The 16,994-nt window shown below is 44.6% G+C and overlaps 2 long non-coding RNA genes across 2 annotated transcripts in view; both read left to right on the forward strand.

Annotated features, from left to right (window-relative positions):
* The first annotated feature begins 457 nt into the window (after positions 1-457).
* Positions 458-6,547, forward strand: LOC109318919. The gene is made up of 3 exons (XR_002103349.1): positions 458-861; positions 2,215-2,402; positions 5,922-6,547. It is a non-coding gene; the product is annotated as an uncharacterized LOC109318919 (long non-coding RNA).
* An 8-nt stretch (positions 6,548-6,555) lies between these two features.
* Positions 6,556-16,994, forward strand: part of LOC109318913 — a 20,102-nt gene continuing 9,663 nt past the window's right edge. The window contains exons 1-2 of the long non-coding RNA XR_002103348.1: positions 6,556-6,970; positions 10,018-10,127. This is a non-coding gene — a long non-coding RNA (uncharacterized LOC109318913). The remainder of the gene's footprint in view (positions 6,971-10,017; positions 10,128-16,994) is intronic.

Genomic DNA, 16,994 nt, shown 5'->3' on the forward strand with positions numbered 1-16,994 from the left:
CTGAACAAAGAGTTGTGTGAGCTTGCTATCATCTGAAGAACATGTTCTTTATATGTTCTGACTGGTGGTGTAAATATTCACTTTTTGTGGCTGCACCCTCATACTGCACAGTTGGTCACCAAAGGGCCATTATGTTCTGTTTTGCTCCTTAAGGGGTTGATTAGCACAGTTTTTATTCATTTCCTGTTAACTCCTCTCCTACTGTGACTCCATTCAGGAGACGAGAGAAAAGAAAGCAGGGGCTACTCACCCTACTCACATGAGCAAAGACAAGGAGGGAGAAGGAAGCAGCCTACCTACAACACACATTTACCAGGCAGAATAGGTACTAGAAAAAAAGGGGAACCATAAATTACTTCTTTCCCTGAACAAGGAGGGAGCCTGGAAGGAATAATGATTCTGACCCACCCAAGCCAGATAATGCCCCACTGGGCCTTATTGTAACCAGGTAATTCTATACATATACTGATAAATGTGTTTGTTTATGAATTCCTGTTTTTTATCACATATAATTGCTGATTGTAGCCCTCACTGTGGATTTGAACTGCCATTCTGTAGCAGGAGCAGATGGTGTGAAGAAAGCGAAAAGTGGATCACCATCATTGGTTCTAGCTAGTTTAGCCAGTGAGTTTGCTATCAGTGGAACCACTGCCTTGTAACAATGAAGGACTGATTGTGCGGGGTAGAGCATGAAAAATTCACAATAAAAATACCAGCAATGGGAAAGGTGTTCCCCAACTGTTTTTAAAAGTAATTTTCTCTTTAAGAAAGAAAAAAACGGAAGACTCAGCAGAACATTATGGAGCATTAAGGGCTTTGTCTTCCCCAAAGGCATTGACCAAACCCAAGGTAGACTCTGAGGTAGAACTGCATTCAAACATTTACTGCCTTGCCTGTATTTTTAACTCTCCTGTGTCACCTAAAATTAAAGTAGGCTCTAGCAAGTTCATTTGCAAAGCTTGTATTTCCTGCTTAGTCACATGGAGAGAGGTGTGACTTTGGGTGAATCTGTAAAGTTAATGGGGAGGTTGGGAGATGCCAGGGGTAGCGTGGACTCCCCCATGCCCTGAAGAGTTCCAGACAAGAAGTCCGACCCCAGGGAGTCCAAGGAGCCCTACAACAGGAAGCAATTACTAGATTGCAGATTGGCTGCATGTGGAGCTGAGATAGATTGTCATAATCCTGCCTGAGGATCCCTAATGGACGGTCGCCAAACTGCTTAGATATCAATCCATATAACAATTAGCAGAGTACAGTAAAAGTAGCAATGTGTGAATAAAATACAACCAACAAAAAAACCTTATTGTAAATAGAATCTATTTTAGCACTTTGTAGTAGTTTGAGGTAGGATTTTGAGGATCACTCATTTGTATGACATTCAAATCAGAATTGACATCCTGAAAAGTTTACAGGCTAATTTAGGACAGGCGCAAGCATGAGTGAAACAGGAAGGAGCACAGAATGGAAGGGGGAACAACACGGGCAAGCTCTGTGTATGTTAATTATCATTCCTTAGCATTAAACCATGTTTTCACTATTTCAGCGACATACAAAGGGTATGGATGTTTTCTGAAATTCCTTCCATTGGGAAATGTAAAAGCTCTGACAGACTTAGCTTGACACTGAAACTTGACACTTTTGGTATAAACACAAAACTACTTACTATGGGATAAAATGAGGTAGAGCTTTACCGCACGTCAGCTGCCCTGTGGTACCTACTTTAGTGCGTCTTCATATCCCTCAGTACCAGGAAGGTGAACTCTGGTAACTTAGCCTTCAATGAAAGAGAGGAAAGATATCATGGTTTAGCTTCTACATACTGTGGGGTATGAGCGTGCCCATGGGGAGTTACTGAATGGCAGCTAATTTGCAGTAAAACCCTATTATGTTTTTTCCTACAGTAGGTTGTTCCTGTATCCATACCCAGAATTTCAGGATTAATCAGCTAAGCTCTAACAGTGGCTTACAATGAGTTTCTAGGCTCAGCCTTAAATAATGGTATAAAAGTAGCTATGCTGCTATTTCAGTTGCAGTGCAATATTTTCTGAAACTTTTACAGATTAGCATGGCTCTCTTTTTGCTTGCTCACTGGATTTCTCTCTCGTGTATTGTATCAGATTGCCATTGTAAATATCCTGTGTTGTAATGGATTCTGTTGTACTTCTTGTATGTCAATAATCTGCTGATAACTTCTTCCATGTGATGTGTACACAGGTAAATTACTTTGATGAAGGTGGCTTCAGAATAGAGTAATGAGAATTGTGCTGATATTGTTTAACGTCAAAGCAAATAAGGAAACCTTTTGAACCTGTGCAAATATTTGGAGTCACACGTGGTTTTCAATGAGCAGTCTCTTTGGGAGCGGCTCCTGATGGTGATGCCAATCAGCAGCTGATCTGTAGGTAAATGAAGGTTGACCACACAAAATAGTTTGTTATATAAAAAACAGTTTTAATATAAAACAAAATAATGTAGCCCCCATGGTACAAAGTGACCCTATTATGCTGCAAATGATGAAACTCGTTTTGACAGAAAAAAGTAGAATGGATCAGAAGATTTGGTGTAATCACCTCACTCCTTATCCAGACACATCATGAGACATTTTCAGCACTAGCATCACAACTATAACTCTGTCTCCTAAGAAGAAAAGCTTCAGGGGCAATGGGATTTGAAAGAACAGTATTATCTGGAACACAGTTATTGTGCCAGTTGCCATGTGTGCTTTGTTGTATTACCCTGCGCAAAGATTCAGAGAAACTTTGTAATCTGCTCACATTTAGTAGTGGCTTGACAGTGGTAAGTTGCAGAATTGTTCCCCTGAAAAGGCATTCAAGTCTCTTTGTCTCTTAATAGCTATAGAAAACTCAGTACCTGTGTTATACTTGCATGAATACATATTCTACAGAGCTTGTCTCAAACCTTAAATGAATTTCTCGTAAGAGATTTCAGCAAGGAATAATTTAAAATTATGTTCACGTAACTTCTAAAAAAATCCACATTACAACACGTACTTCTTCACAATCTGTCTGCCCATACATTTGGTTGAGTCCAGTTTGGTAAGCTATCTATAACAGCACCATCTGATGTCCCATAATAATATTACAGCCCTTGTTTTTTAAGAGTGGATCTATAGTTTATGACCAATGACCAATAACAGTTGATGTGCCTACCTGAAACTTCATTGTTGAAGCCATTTAATTCGGGGTTAAGCCAAAAAAATCCCTCACTCCCACGTGTACTATTGCACCACTGGTTAACGGCATAATTTGCAGGTGTATTTTGTCATTTTCTTCAGCAGTATGAGATGTACTCCATTGCCAAATGCAGTATTCCCAGCATGGAGGGGAAAGCAGTTTGATCCGGCATAGCAAATCCTATGTTTAGATTAGGAATCTTCCAAATTCCCATGCTCTGTCTCTGACTTGTGTTCCCACATATTCTCAGATGAAAAAATACTGCATCTTTTCATGTCTATATGTATAAAATCAGTTTAAATGCCAAAATATGGGGTTGGTAATGCAGAAAGTCACTTGATGCTGCAATTTGTTTTGGTACCAGATTCTTGAAGGGAAGTACAAAAAGCTGCTGTTTTGCATCTTTTATCTTGGGATGTTGTAGAAGAGCTAATATGGAAATCAAACAGCTGGAGTGCTCCCCCCCTACCTTCAGCCCTCTCCCCCCACAACAATAGGTTTATTCAAGGGGGAAAAAGGAACAAAAATCTGTGTATCTGATGAGGGAAAGTATGTGTATATCTAATCTTTAAACACATTAAAAAACAGTACGTCTCTCTGGTAAAGGGTTCCTTCTGTAATGCTGCCAAGGTCACTGAATGCAGAAATCCAATGAGAATACAGTCCTTGAAAGAGAGCTGCACTCTGTTTGCTCGGCACAGCATTCTCGGAGCTTGAATGGCAAGGAGGGTTTCTTGCTTTCTCTAAACTATGAAGTGCTATTGAAAATAAAGCTGGTATTTCAGGGCTTCACTGATAGCATGTAAAACTTCAAAATCGGCCCTGAGGAATCAGCCCACACACTGCTCTTAAGCGAGCCTCGTCTGTCCTTGCTCCCTTGTGCCAAGGTTGCCAGGGACCCCACCTGTGAAGTGTCTTTATACTTGCCAGAGACTCCCTGTGATTGTGTTCAAAGGCTATTGCAAGGCTGTTCTATTCAGTTTGGGCCATTCTCTGTTTTTTCTTAATTTTTCTGTTTAGTGGATAGGGAAGGTGTAATTAGAAACATGTTCTCCCTTTCACTGGATAGGTTGTTCAACAGCTCACTTTGCAGCCTCTCACGTATGAAAGGCAAGATATTCCCATGTTTATAAATACCAGATTAATTGCAAGCCAGTTGACAATTTGCTAGCAAAACGTGTTTTCTTCAGAAACTTAAGAGTCTGAGTGTCCAATGAACTTCTGATGGAATCTGCTTTGTCTGATTTCCTTTCAGTTCACCTGCCACACTGCTAGAAAATCTAGGCTTCTTGGGTTGATAGCTGTCCACCTTTTGGACATCCAAGGCCTGGGCCAGAACATCTAGCAGGGTAGTCTTAGGATCCAGACTATTGAGTCACAGTAAGAATTTTGTGAGCTCTGAGTGCCCCAGGTTGAGACTGAGGTTTCAGGGCTTTTACGCTATGGCAGGAAGTCTAGAAGTTCAAGCTGGGACTTTCAAGGCCTCCAGTTTTCTTGCCATGAGGTAGGGAATGCCTTAAGCTGCCCCATACTCAGGACTCATTTTGATTTGGAATAAAAATTGCTTTGAAAAGTCAGAATTTCCTACAGAAAGGAATATTGTGTTTCAGCCAGCTCTAGTGAATTGCTCTAATGAGCAGGCCAGAAGTAAAACAGAATATGGGCAGATGGCAACAGCTTTGTGATCCCCAGTACAGGAATCCCATGCTGTTTTTAGCTGACAAATGATTCCACTTTTCAACAAGAGGTTCAGAAATTCCAGTCTGCTCTCTCTTTGAACTTTCAGTCTGCTGAGCAGGGAGTATTGCTGCTATCCTTAATGTATGGATGTCTTGGACTAGAATGGAAACTAACAGATCCAATTCTGATCTCACTTCTGCTGTTGTAAATGGAGAGTAACTGCCATGTCAGAATCAGGCCTGCTATTAGTGGATTTGTGATGAACTTTATACAGTTACCCAAATCCTTGCTGCTGCCTGCACATGAGTTCAGCCAAATTAAGCAGATTGTCTTTGATTTTTTTTAACCACTCAGCAGCAACAGCAGCACATTCTGAGCATGTAAAACAGCTCCATTGAGCACACTAGCTGAGTCGATGTTTTTTTACTAACAGCTCCTCACAGCAGAAACTAGAGAAATCAATAATACTGTGAGGCTTAGCAAAAGTGCTGAAGCTGTTCAGGATTCTTCAGTTGAACCATACCAGTTGCTAAGAGTGAGAAAAGCAACTCTCCTTATTGCTGCTTAAAAAGTGCTTTGGTTAAATGTTGCGAAGATGCTCAGGTGCCACCTCTCCATTGTGGGTTGGTGGCATGAGGAAATAAGGAAGCTACCAGAACCAATGATGCCACAAAGTGGGGTAGGAATCAGATTTCAGCGCGTAATGGGGCTGGGCCCTGTTACTGTGAGAAGGAGCACATCCAAGCCACCTCCAACCTGGGATGGCTCCCCACTCCCAATTCCAAAACACATACAGCTGTACTGCAGCTGCACCGGCTGGCCAGAAGTTGGTGCAGCAGGCACAGCTGTGATGAGCTACCCCGGTTAGCCCGACTACCGGGGTGGGGTGGAAAAGCCTGCCTCCACGAGAGGGGGTTAAGAGCAGCCAGGAGTGCCTGCAAAGCTGTCTCTCTGGAGTGAAGGGCCGGCAGTCAGTACCAGGGATCCATGTGGATGGTGTGGTCCCCGGGTGGGTTTTCCCTCACCTGGCCAACTTTCTACTGCCAGCCTGCGCCTAGGTCAGTGCAACTGGGGCACCAGGACCACAACGTGGAGGATGGACCACAGATGATCAGCACAGGATAAGTGCAACTATTTTTTATTTATTGCTACTGATTTGTGTGTTTAGTTAGAGACCCAGGGCAGGGAGCCCAAGGCCTGGGGAGAAGCCCGTATTCTGGTGTTCTGGATGCAAGTCTCAGGCCATCTACTCGGGGAGGCCAGGGTCCTAGTCAGTGGCTCCTTAGCCAACCCTCTGCAGCTAGAGTAGGGCATGGCAGCACACCCAATTCAGCATGCCCAGCAGCGCCTGAACTGAGTCACAGTGACCTCTGTGACCCACACAGAGTCACCAAGTAAGCACAGGAAATCTGTTGATTTCCCTCCACAACCTGCCTCAAAGTGCTGAACCTACCCTACCCAAATCCATTTTATTATGCCCACAGAGTCTGCACAGAGACAAAGCTGTATTGCTTTTTATATTGTAGTGCCTGGTACTCTTAAGGTATTACGTTCTCTAGCAAGTCACCTTGTAAAGCTGGCTGTTTCTGGGGCATAAGCATCCCACTTCCAGGGGGATAAAGGGGTTCTGAAATGTTAAGATCCCATGCCACTCAAGGGACATTTGGCATAAGCCCATTACTAGAGGGTCAAGGGTGCTTGGGCTTCACCCCCACTTCCTCCACCATGTTCCCATTCACTTCCCCACCTCACTCCTTTGCCCTTTCTTGGGTCTGCCAGGTCATCCCTTCCCTTTGGGGTGCTCCCTGGCTGCCTTGGGTGTGGTTCACTCCACCTTCCCCGCAACCCTTCCTTGCCCCTATGCTTTCACTCCTTTTCCTTATCCCCCTCCATTAGTTTGGTCATTAGTTTTGCTCATGTTGTCTGGGTGCTACTGCAGCTTATTAGCAGGCCGAAGATTTGGAAATCAGATGGCCACCAGATCCAGGTGCAGTCAGCCCCATATGACCTCAGGACAGAAGTTGAGGAGTCAGGTGACCTGCATCACCCTTTATAAACTCAAGCCTCAGGCCAGAGAGGCAGTGTAGATGTGTGCAGTAAGTAGAACGTCCCCTGATTTAATTATATGAAGAAAGGTGGAGGTTGAAAAACTGTTATTTCTATAGAGCAGGGCCAAGGTTTTGGAAGATAGATGGAAACTCTGAGTCCTAGTTTAAGAAAATGACTACCTCTGTGATTTCATAACATTTATTCGTGCAGCCAAAATAACAAACATGCAAAGGCATGGCAGTTTCTGATCATGTTCCCTTCATCGTGAATTCTTGATCTAAAGAGAAATTAACAGAACAAGCAAACAGAAGAACCCTTATCCCAAGACCACCCAGGCCAGATGTAAACAGGTTTTTTTTTTATGTTTCCAAATCATCCTGTTCCAACTTCTAGGCATCAAACAAATTTCCTCTCTGAGAAATGCAGCCTGGCATAATCTGAGGTTCTAAGCCAAGCCAGGCATTTGATTTCCAGCTAAGGGAGGCACTCTCAGAAAAGACTCTTAAAGCTATAACCGGGATTTCAACTCAAACTCTTGACTTTACTGTCTGCCTTTGAATGGTCTAGTTCTTGACCAGCATAAGGATATGCCATGGCTGTGAGGCCTACCTAATCTAGGACATGTCTCATCAAATATACATTTCTGCAAAAGCAATTACGTTATATACATTATACCGTTCTGATATAGCAATTACATTATATAAAATCTTTTATGTTAAATTGCTTGGAACATTTCACAACTAGACAGGACAAAGCATTAGATTATCAGAAACTAAACCTATTAAAGGCACGGAGATTGGGTGATTCCTCCTATGTCTTATGTCCCAATGGTTCTAGGAAATCCTGAAAAACAGAAATGAAAATAACCTGGGTTTGAGCAAAGAATGCAATGAATCAGTTATTTAAAATTATAGGTATTCCTAGGTTAAAAGAAGATCATTTGTGTGTATTTGTGGATGACACCAAGTTGAGTGGAGTTGTTGGTTCCCTGGAGGGTAGGGCTAGGGTAGGGGTGGGCAAAATATGGGCCGTGGGCTGGATCTGGCCCACCAAAGGATTCTATGGTGGCCCATCCTGTGGTGGGTCCCTAAACCTTGCCCAACCCAGGTCTGGGGGGCACCCTGAGCCATGGCAAGTGCAGCTGCCCATGAGTGTAGAGGTGCCATGTGGTGTGGAACACATCCCGCTCTATACCCATGCACAGCTCTCAGGCATGCCAGGAGCTATCATCCATGGGGCTGAGTGGTGTAGCGGTAGGGAGTGGGTGGGTGCAGCACAATGGTTGGACTCAGCTTCTCAGTAGCCCTTACAGCAGCGGCTCGCTGCCCTCACACTTACAGCTGCTGCTGCCAGTGTCTCCACTGCCAGACCTGCCTCTGCTCCCTGGGCACCCTGGTCCATCCACCTGCATCCACTACCAGGGGGCTCTGGACAGAGCAGGTCAGCCTATGGGGGGGAGGGTCTCCATGGAGGCTGGGCTGGGACCCCCATGGGCAGGGTGCACTTGGCCAGGTGGATGGGATGGGGCTGCAGATGGGTGTAGAGTGGTCTGGGAGTGGGATGGGCAGCCAGGGCTGGGGCCAGGATCACAGAATGGTGACAGTGCCAAGCCAGGGCCCAGGAGAGAGCAGTGATCTGCTCCCCGCACATCCCTGCAACAGGCGTCAATTCTGGACAGGGGCCCATTGCTGCCAGGGATATGCAGGGAGCAGATCACAGATCACAGCTCTGCTCCAGGCCCCAGCCCCATGTTGTCACCACCACACAATCCTGGCCCTGGCCCCAGCCCTGCTCACCCATCCTGCTCCTGCACACCACTCCCCACTTACCCATGGTGCCATCCCATCACCTGGCCCAGCACACCCTGCCCACAGATGTCCCAGGCAGTCTACACAAAGACCCCACCTGCCTGCTCCATCCATGGCCTCTAAGCTGCGTGTATGGGGCAGATGGGCCTGGAGCTGAATCAAAAGGCATCTCCCCTCCTCCTTCCCCCCCCTCCCCCACTGTGCTAGCTGCTTCAAACAGTCATGAAGGGGGGCCAAGGCCAAGTCCACACCCCCCTCCCCCAAGCCCTTTAACATCTCACCAAAATTCCTTAAGTGGCCCTCCAGCCAAATTATTGCCCACGCATAGGCTAGGGTCTAGGATGTTCTGGATCAACTGGAGAAATGATCTAACATCAACCAGATGAAATTCTACAAGGACAAATGCCAAGTCCTCTACTAGGACAGAATAACTGCATGCATAAATACAGGGGAATGACAGTACTACAGAGAAGGACCTGGGAACTACAGCAGACCAGAAACTGAGTAGGAACCAATCATGTCCTGCTGCAAAATAAGCCATATACTGGGTTGTATCAACAGGAATGTCACGTGCAGATCAAGTGAAGTAATTCTACCATTCTATTCAGTAGTGGTGAGGCTGAAAAAATGAGAATTATTTAGTCTGGAGAAGACAAGCCTGAGGTGAGGATTTGATAACAGTCTTCAACTACCGGAAGGATGATTACAGAGACGATAGAGATAGACTTTTCTTTGTGGATGTAGGACACTGGACTGTGAGCAAAGGCCTCAAACTGCAGCAGAGGAATTTAGATTGCATATAAGAAGGAATTTCCTAACTGACAAGTGTTGGAACAGGCTGCCTAGAGAAGTGGGCAAATCTCCATCCCCTGGAAATTTTCAAGAGCAGGTTAGACAGACACTTGGATGGGATGGTTTAGTCAGGGATGGTCCTGACCTGAGCAGGGGGCTGGATTAAGTAATCTCATGAGCCTCCTTCCAGCCTTACTTTCCCAATGATATTATAGTGCTATAAGGCAAGCGATACCTACAACCCCTAGTACTGACCAACGTACAATGAGTAAGTTCAGCTTATTTATTAAATACTTGGCATTCCCATGGCAAATAGGAAAGTGAGGTCCCTCCATTGTTATGCAAGTCACATTTATTTTATCCACTCATACTTTCCATTTCTCACCTACTAATATAAGGATGCTTTCCAACTATTAAGAATTCTCCTCTTGTTCTTCATGTCCTAGGTGTTTTTTCATTTTTGTTTTTGAAACATTCTCAGTATTATTTTGCAGATGAGCCAGGGAAGTTTTCTCATAGGAATGACAACTATGTTCTTCTGAATATGCAAGCAAAAAGGCTAGATGTTTTTGCAGGCAGTCAAAGCTACATACATGTCTTGGAGGTAAAAACTGTCTTGGTTTCTGAATTTGAATACTCACAAATTTGAAACCGGTGTTCTGGGTGAATTCTATTGCATTAACTTAAAATTAACTCTCTCCATAAAGGTCTTTGTCAATACTATCATTAGTACTTTGCAAAGTACCTGTTACCGTGTAATTTTATTTAAGAATTGAAATCTGTGTTCATGAAACATTTTGTGCTGCAGTTACCTAATATGGCTATAGCAGAGGTCTTTTATGGTCCCCATTATTTTGGTATGTGAACACTTCATACTTCTATAAATACATTCCAGTAAATTGGGGAGTGACATTATCTCTACTTGTCAGAATGAAAGTGAAACACTGAGTAAATTGAGTGACTTGCCCAGGGTCACACAAGCAATCTGAAATAGGGCACAAAAACAAACTTAGGCTAGCACCATAGCTACTGGACTATTCTTCCTGTCCTGTGTTCTGTTTTTATGTGGGCTAAACTTTCAGCAGGACTGTCCCACCACCCATATGAACATGTACACCAGGGCTATCCAACTTCTGAGTGGCAGGGGACCATATGCTACACGAGTCATGGGCCCCAGGCTGCACACCATGGAGACTGTACCCAGCATGGGCTCCCCAGGACTCCTGCTGCACTGCTAAGCCAGCCACCCTGCTGCACAGGCCACACAAGGCTTCCCTTCATGCCCATTACCTATGTGCAGGCTTGCCCTTTTGCCATCACAAAGCCAGGGCAAGTATCTACTTCCCTTGCTCCTGCTGTGGCCATGGCCCAAAGACCCCAGCTGTCACAGCAGCAAGAGCAATGGGGGAGTGGCAGCTGGGTGGGAATCCATGGCCCTCACATTAGCTCTTTGCAGACAGGATGTGGCCCAAGCTTCCAGTTAGACAGCTCTGAGGTACATCAGACAATTATAAAAGCACACACATATGTAACTTAAAGCCTTGTCCTCACTGTATTATTGCAATAACACCAAGAGATTGCAATCAGGAATCAAGGTTCCATTGTGCTAAGAACTGTCCAGACACAATACAAAGACCATGCCTGTTGTCTAGCTGAGAAGCGCAACATACAGGCAAGGGGCACAAGGTAACAGTGAGACTATTGTGATCGCTGTGCAGGTGCAGACTCCATCCCCATTAACCCAAATGCACACATTCCTTTAAATGGACACACAAGATTGTTTGATCCTGAAAACTACGGGTGCATGAAGGCACCTGCATACATATACACACTCACGCAACACAGTTATCTGCACATATAGACACACACACCGAGTCCAAGAGCGCCTCAGACTCTTGTAATTGTTTTCCCTTTGTTTGCCCAACAAAGACCATACCACAGCTGGTTAAAATAGCAGATTGCAATTAATTTCTAAGAGGCATAGATGCCTGACTGACTAGCTTGGCTTTCTCTGAATGGGCAAAGACTCTATTGGGAGGCCTCAAATGTTGTTGCATGTGTTGGTTCTAAGATTTTTATTACTGCTTGTAAAATCAGAGTAAGTCTATTACTCTCCAGAGTTTTTTCTTGCTAGTTATTTTTATTAAATGAGATTTTTTTTCAGCCATTAACCAGTGCATTTTTTAGGATGCATTTACAGAATTCTGGCTTTGATCCTGAAGCAGAGAACTCATTAGTAGTGACTTCACTGGTAGCAGGATCAGGTCTCTTGTCTACTGATCCCCCTCCCCCCGCCCCTCCCCCAGCAGTGAATTGATTAATTTTGAAAAGGGCCAGACTGAAGGCCATGGAAGGCAAAATTCTTTCCTAGCAGAACTTGCACAGGTTGGGAACTGGGAAAACTCTTTTTCTGAAGTTAACATCTATGGAGCATAATAGGGTTTGATCTCTGTATTCATTTAGTCAGTCACTGGTATGCTCAGGCTGCCAAGAGGCTGTCATGTGAAACACCTATGCGTGTCTTTCATCCATTAGTATTTACAACAAAGCAATCAACTCATTTCATATAGAACAATGAATACTCTTAGACAGTAATACAGATTGCCTTAACTACCACACTAGAAGGTACTTTGGGGTGGAACGTTAGCAGTTCCTCCTCTTGAAGCTATTTTACCTTGCAAGAAATATTAGATATTATCTGACCCACAGAGAGAGAATAAGCAAGTTGAGAATTATGCCCCATGGTGCGGGTTCTCACCTATATGTGTTTGCACATCTGCTCCCTGTGTCAATGAATAATTAAAGATTTCATACAAAGCTGAACACTACAAGCAGAAGAAAATGAAATCTACCACTCCAAAATGCCCTGTAGTAGGGTAGTTAGGGCACTCTTCTGGGAAGTGGCAGCGCATAAAGTGGCAGTGGTATAAATCTCAACTCTGAGTTTGACAGAGAATGGGTTCAAACATGAATTTCCTCCTCCCAAGTGAGTGTCCTGGCTGCAGGATAGTCTGAAAGCACAAATCCTTCAACCTCTCTGTTGATGTTGTTCCACCTTGTGCAAAATATTTAACTATATAGTGAAGCTGCCCAGCCTCTAATGTGCTCTAGTGACTAGGTGACAGAATCATTCTCACTCATACACCCAATGGATATTTAAATATTCCATGCTAAGTGGAACGGCATCAACAGGAGAAACTGAGAAGAACCAAACCTGACATGGCCTCAAGCAGGGTGCTGTGCACTTATGATATGGGAAATATAGGTCCACATCTCTTTTGGTCAAGAAGAGAATTGAACCTACAAACTGGGGATTGCCCTAACTGTTGAGCCTCTGGGTGGAAGAGAAATAGCCACTTCTTTGTTTTTACTAATTTAATCCTAAAAAAGTTGTTTCTTTTCCAACCATGATGACCTTTCTGGTGAATTACAGTATTTGTCAAAAGAAAAATCACCCGGTCCTATTTTTGATGACTTAACTGAACTATGAATATGACCTGTAAGTTTGATTTTAAGAGAGCAGCTTTCAAGAAAAAACTATTTTATTACTGCAAAAATAAATATAAATATGCCTGTATCTGCCACTCCAAACAAGGACAACCAGGTTAATTTTTCACTGAGAAATACAAAAACCGGAATAGTTTGGACTACATAAAGAAGCTATATCACAGAAATGTGCCAGCAGTCAACTGAACTTTTCAGCTTTACCATGTTTTGCTTCCCAGAAAAAAAATACCCAATTTGCAATGGCAACATCTGAAACCTGAAAAATGATTTATCCTGAAACAATTCTCATATTAATGTGATAAACAATAAAAACAAAAACATCAAGATGTCTTTTTCCTTCCAGGAACTCAGTCCTTATTGAGTGTAAAATTATGATAAACCATTTTGAAACTACTGAGCTAGGTAATGAGTACAACACAGCAATTTAGTAGTTCATTTCTGAGTCTCTCTAATAGTTTTTTTTTATTTTAGTGAGTTTTTATGGTTGTATGATTGTAATTGAAACTAGATTGCAAAAATGATTCTCATCCAGGTCATTTTTGATAGAAAAAATATTGAATATGGTATTTCAAGTAGAAGAAAATTGGAATTATAATTTTCATATGACATAATGCCAATATGCCTATGACTGCTATCTACTGGTAATGATTTCAATTAATATGCTCAAAGTTAGGTTTGATGATACTGAATATAAATACAGATGAAATAAAGATGAGCAAAATCAAAAAGTCTTTGATAACCCCATTGTTCTCAGCCCTGGAAAAATAATTCATAAATATAAAACTCATTTGATTATAGAATTATTTATATAAAAGTATTCAAGTAGAATTTGTACTATATTCTATTCTGGTTCTTATCATCGATGGTCCCTTGAAGTTGAGGACGACACCCATCAGGCTTGATGGGTCCTCAGGTGACTGAGGAGCCCAATTCTGGATGCACACATTCTTCGGCAATGGAGGCATGTTGTTGCATGGGGCAATGGGATTCGCCGCCCTGGGTTGGTCTCCTTCTCCTTCCTCCACTGCCACTGTTCCACTTTGATATCAAGTCATTGGGCCTCAAAGGGCCTCAAAGTGGCACACACCTTTGTGGACCAGGTCAGCAGCTTGCTACTCCTAGCCATTGGTGTTGATGCCTCCATGCTTGAGGACGACCTTGCACGTGTCTTTGTACTGTTTCCTTTGGCCGTCCTTTAAGCATTGGCCAACGGAGAGTTGGGAGAACAGAATCTGGTGAGGGAGATGGTTCTCAGACATCCACACACAGTGGCCCATCCATCGGAGTTGACTTCTCAAGAGCAAGGCTTCGATGCTGGTGGACGCAGCTTCATGGAGGATACTCAAACTGGTCCAGCAGTCCTCCCATTTGATCCCCAAGATTCAAAACAAGCACCACTTGTGAAAGCTCTCAAGGGTCTTAATGTGGCATTGATAGATGGTTACAGGCTTCAGTGCAGTAGAGGAGAGTGGTCAGCATGCAGCTTTATAAACCAGGACCTTTGTCGATTGCTGAAGATCTCTATTTTCAAAGAGACGTTGTCACAGCTTGAAGAAGGTGGCACTGGTGCAGTTGACCTGGTGCTAGACTTCTTCATCGATGATAGCCCATTGAGAGAGGTGGCTGCCAAGATACAGAAAGTGCTCCACATACTCTAGAGCCTCCCTGTCTACATAGATAGTACATGGAATGTTCAGCTTGCCTGGGGAGCTTTGGTGGAAAACCTTCATCTTGGCAACATTCAAAGATAGGCCAAGTCTCTTATACATCGCATTGAAGAGATCTAGGGTTGCTTGCACATCCTGTGCAGAGTGAGCCATCACGCAAGAATTGTCTGCAAACTGAAGGTTGTGGATGTCCTTGGTAGTGAGTTTCATTTTTGCCCGGGAGCACCCAAGATTGAAAAGCTTCCCAGACAGTTGATACTGATGCTGTATGGTAGATCATCTCAGATGAGGTGGATGATGACAGTCAGGTAGATGGTGAACAAGGTATGGGCAATCATGCAACCTTGTTTGACCCCAGTCCAGATCTGGAAGGCAGCTTCAGACCTTCCACTCAGGACAGTGGTAGTCAGATTATCATGCAGGAGTCTAGGCATGGTGACAAACTTCAGCGGGCAGCCAAGGCATTGGAGGATGCTCCACGTAGCTTCATGATTTAAGGAATTCAATGCATTGGTCAATGAAGGCAAGGAATAGTTCTTGATTTTGATCCCAACATTTTTCTTGGATCTGCCTGGCAATGAAAACCATGTCCACAGTGCCCTGGGATGGTCACAAGCTGCACTGGGTTTCCAGAAGGATCTCCTCAGCAATGAGATGAAGGCAGTGCAGGAGGATGCAAGCCAGGATCTTACCCACAATGGACTGGAGGGAAATCCCTCTGTAGTTCATATTTGTCCCCCTTCTTGTAGATGGTGATGATGGTCACATTCTTGAGATCCCCAGGGATGTCCTCTTCATCCCAAAGGTGGAGGATAAGCTGGCAGAGTTGTGATGTGAGCCAGAAGTTGCCAGCATGGTAGACCTCTATGGGTATACCATCTCGTCCGCAGGCTTTGTTGGTTTTCACCTGTTGGATACCCTGCTTCAGCTCTCTGAGGATTGGTGGATCACCAAGAGAATCCACCACAGGGCATTGCGGGACAGCTTGAAAGGTCTCCTCCAACACTGTGGACTCCCGGTTAAGGAGGAGACCTTCAATGCAGATAGATGGCATCATCATCTTTGAGGAGCCGGGAGCTGTCCTGTGATCAGAATGGGTTTTGTCCAATGGAATGGGATCTGTAGGTTGCCTTGGTAGCCTGGAAGAAGTTACTCACATCGTGCTGGTCAGCGTCGCCCTGGATCACGCGTACCTTCTCCACACACCAGTTGTTCCTCATGTCATGGATGTGTCCCTGGACCTCAGCCTTCAGCTGATGGTACACTGCTGCCTTTCACTGAGTTTGTGGGTGGTCTTGCCAGGTGATAAAGGCTGCATGGTTCCACTTGAAGAGATCATGAATCTGAGCATCACTGGCATTGAACCAGTCCTGGTTCCGTCACGATGCAAACCCAATAGTCTGGGCTCAGGCGTCTTGAGTTGCTCCCAGTGTGCCTGGATGGAGATGTCATCAGCAGTAGAGACTTGCTCCCGTGCACTGTACAACTGGACCTGGAACTCCTCCCGCTGTCCAGGGTCCTTCAGAGATGTAACATTCAGCCATCTCCGTGTGGCGTTCTGGGTCTTCCACTGTCTTGGCACCAGGTGAATCTTCATCACTGAGCACACGAGTTGGTGGCCCATCCAGCAGTCTTCAGATCCCTTCATGGCCCTCGTGACAAGCATGTCCCTTAGGTCTTTACCTCATATGATGATGTAGTCCAAGAGGTGCCAGTGCTCTGACCTCTGATGCCTCACATGGTCTTGAGCTGGTCTTTCTGGTGGAAGCCAGTGTTCTTCATGATCAGGCCATGTTGGGTGCATTTGGTCAGGAGCAGGATATCATTGGCATTGGTTTTCCCCACACCATTCTTGCCAGTAGTTCTGCTTCAGATTTCATGGTCACATCCAACCCAGGCATTGAAGTCACCCAGGAGAATGACCTTGTTGTCCCTGAGGATGGAGGCTAGGGTGTTGCCAAGATTGGAGTAGAACCAAGTAGTTTTTGTACCATATTCTATTCTGGTTCTTATACACCTTTCCCAACCATGGTATCTGGTCACCTTTCAATACCAGATTGCAGTTGACATGAAACTGGGAAGGACTGTGAACATGCTGGAGGATGGGAGTGCAATTCAGAAGGATCTTAACAGATTGGAAAGTTGAGCTCAGTTAGGCTCCGGAGCGGTGAGAGATGCGCGGGTGAAGCCCGCTGCACCCCCGCTCCCCCGAAGCCCCCAAGACACCCCCTCAGCAGCCGCAGAGCCCCCTGCTGACCCCCAGCACAGCTGGAGGTAAGCGGGCTCATGGTGGGAAG

This window comes from Crocodylus porosus, unplaced genomic scaffold (assembly GCF_001723895.1).
Source record: "Crocodylus porosus isolate Cpor-Errol unplaced genomic scaffold, CroPor_comp1, whole genome shotgun sequence".
Taxonomy (NCBI): domain Eukaryota; kingdom Metazoa; phylum Chordata; order Crocodylia; family Crocodylidae; genus Crocodylus; species Crocodylus porosus.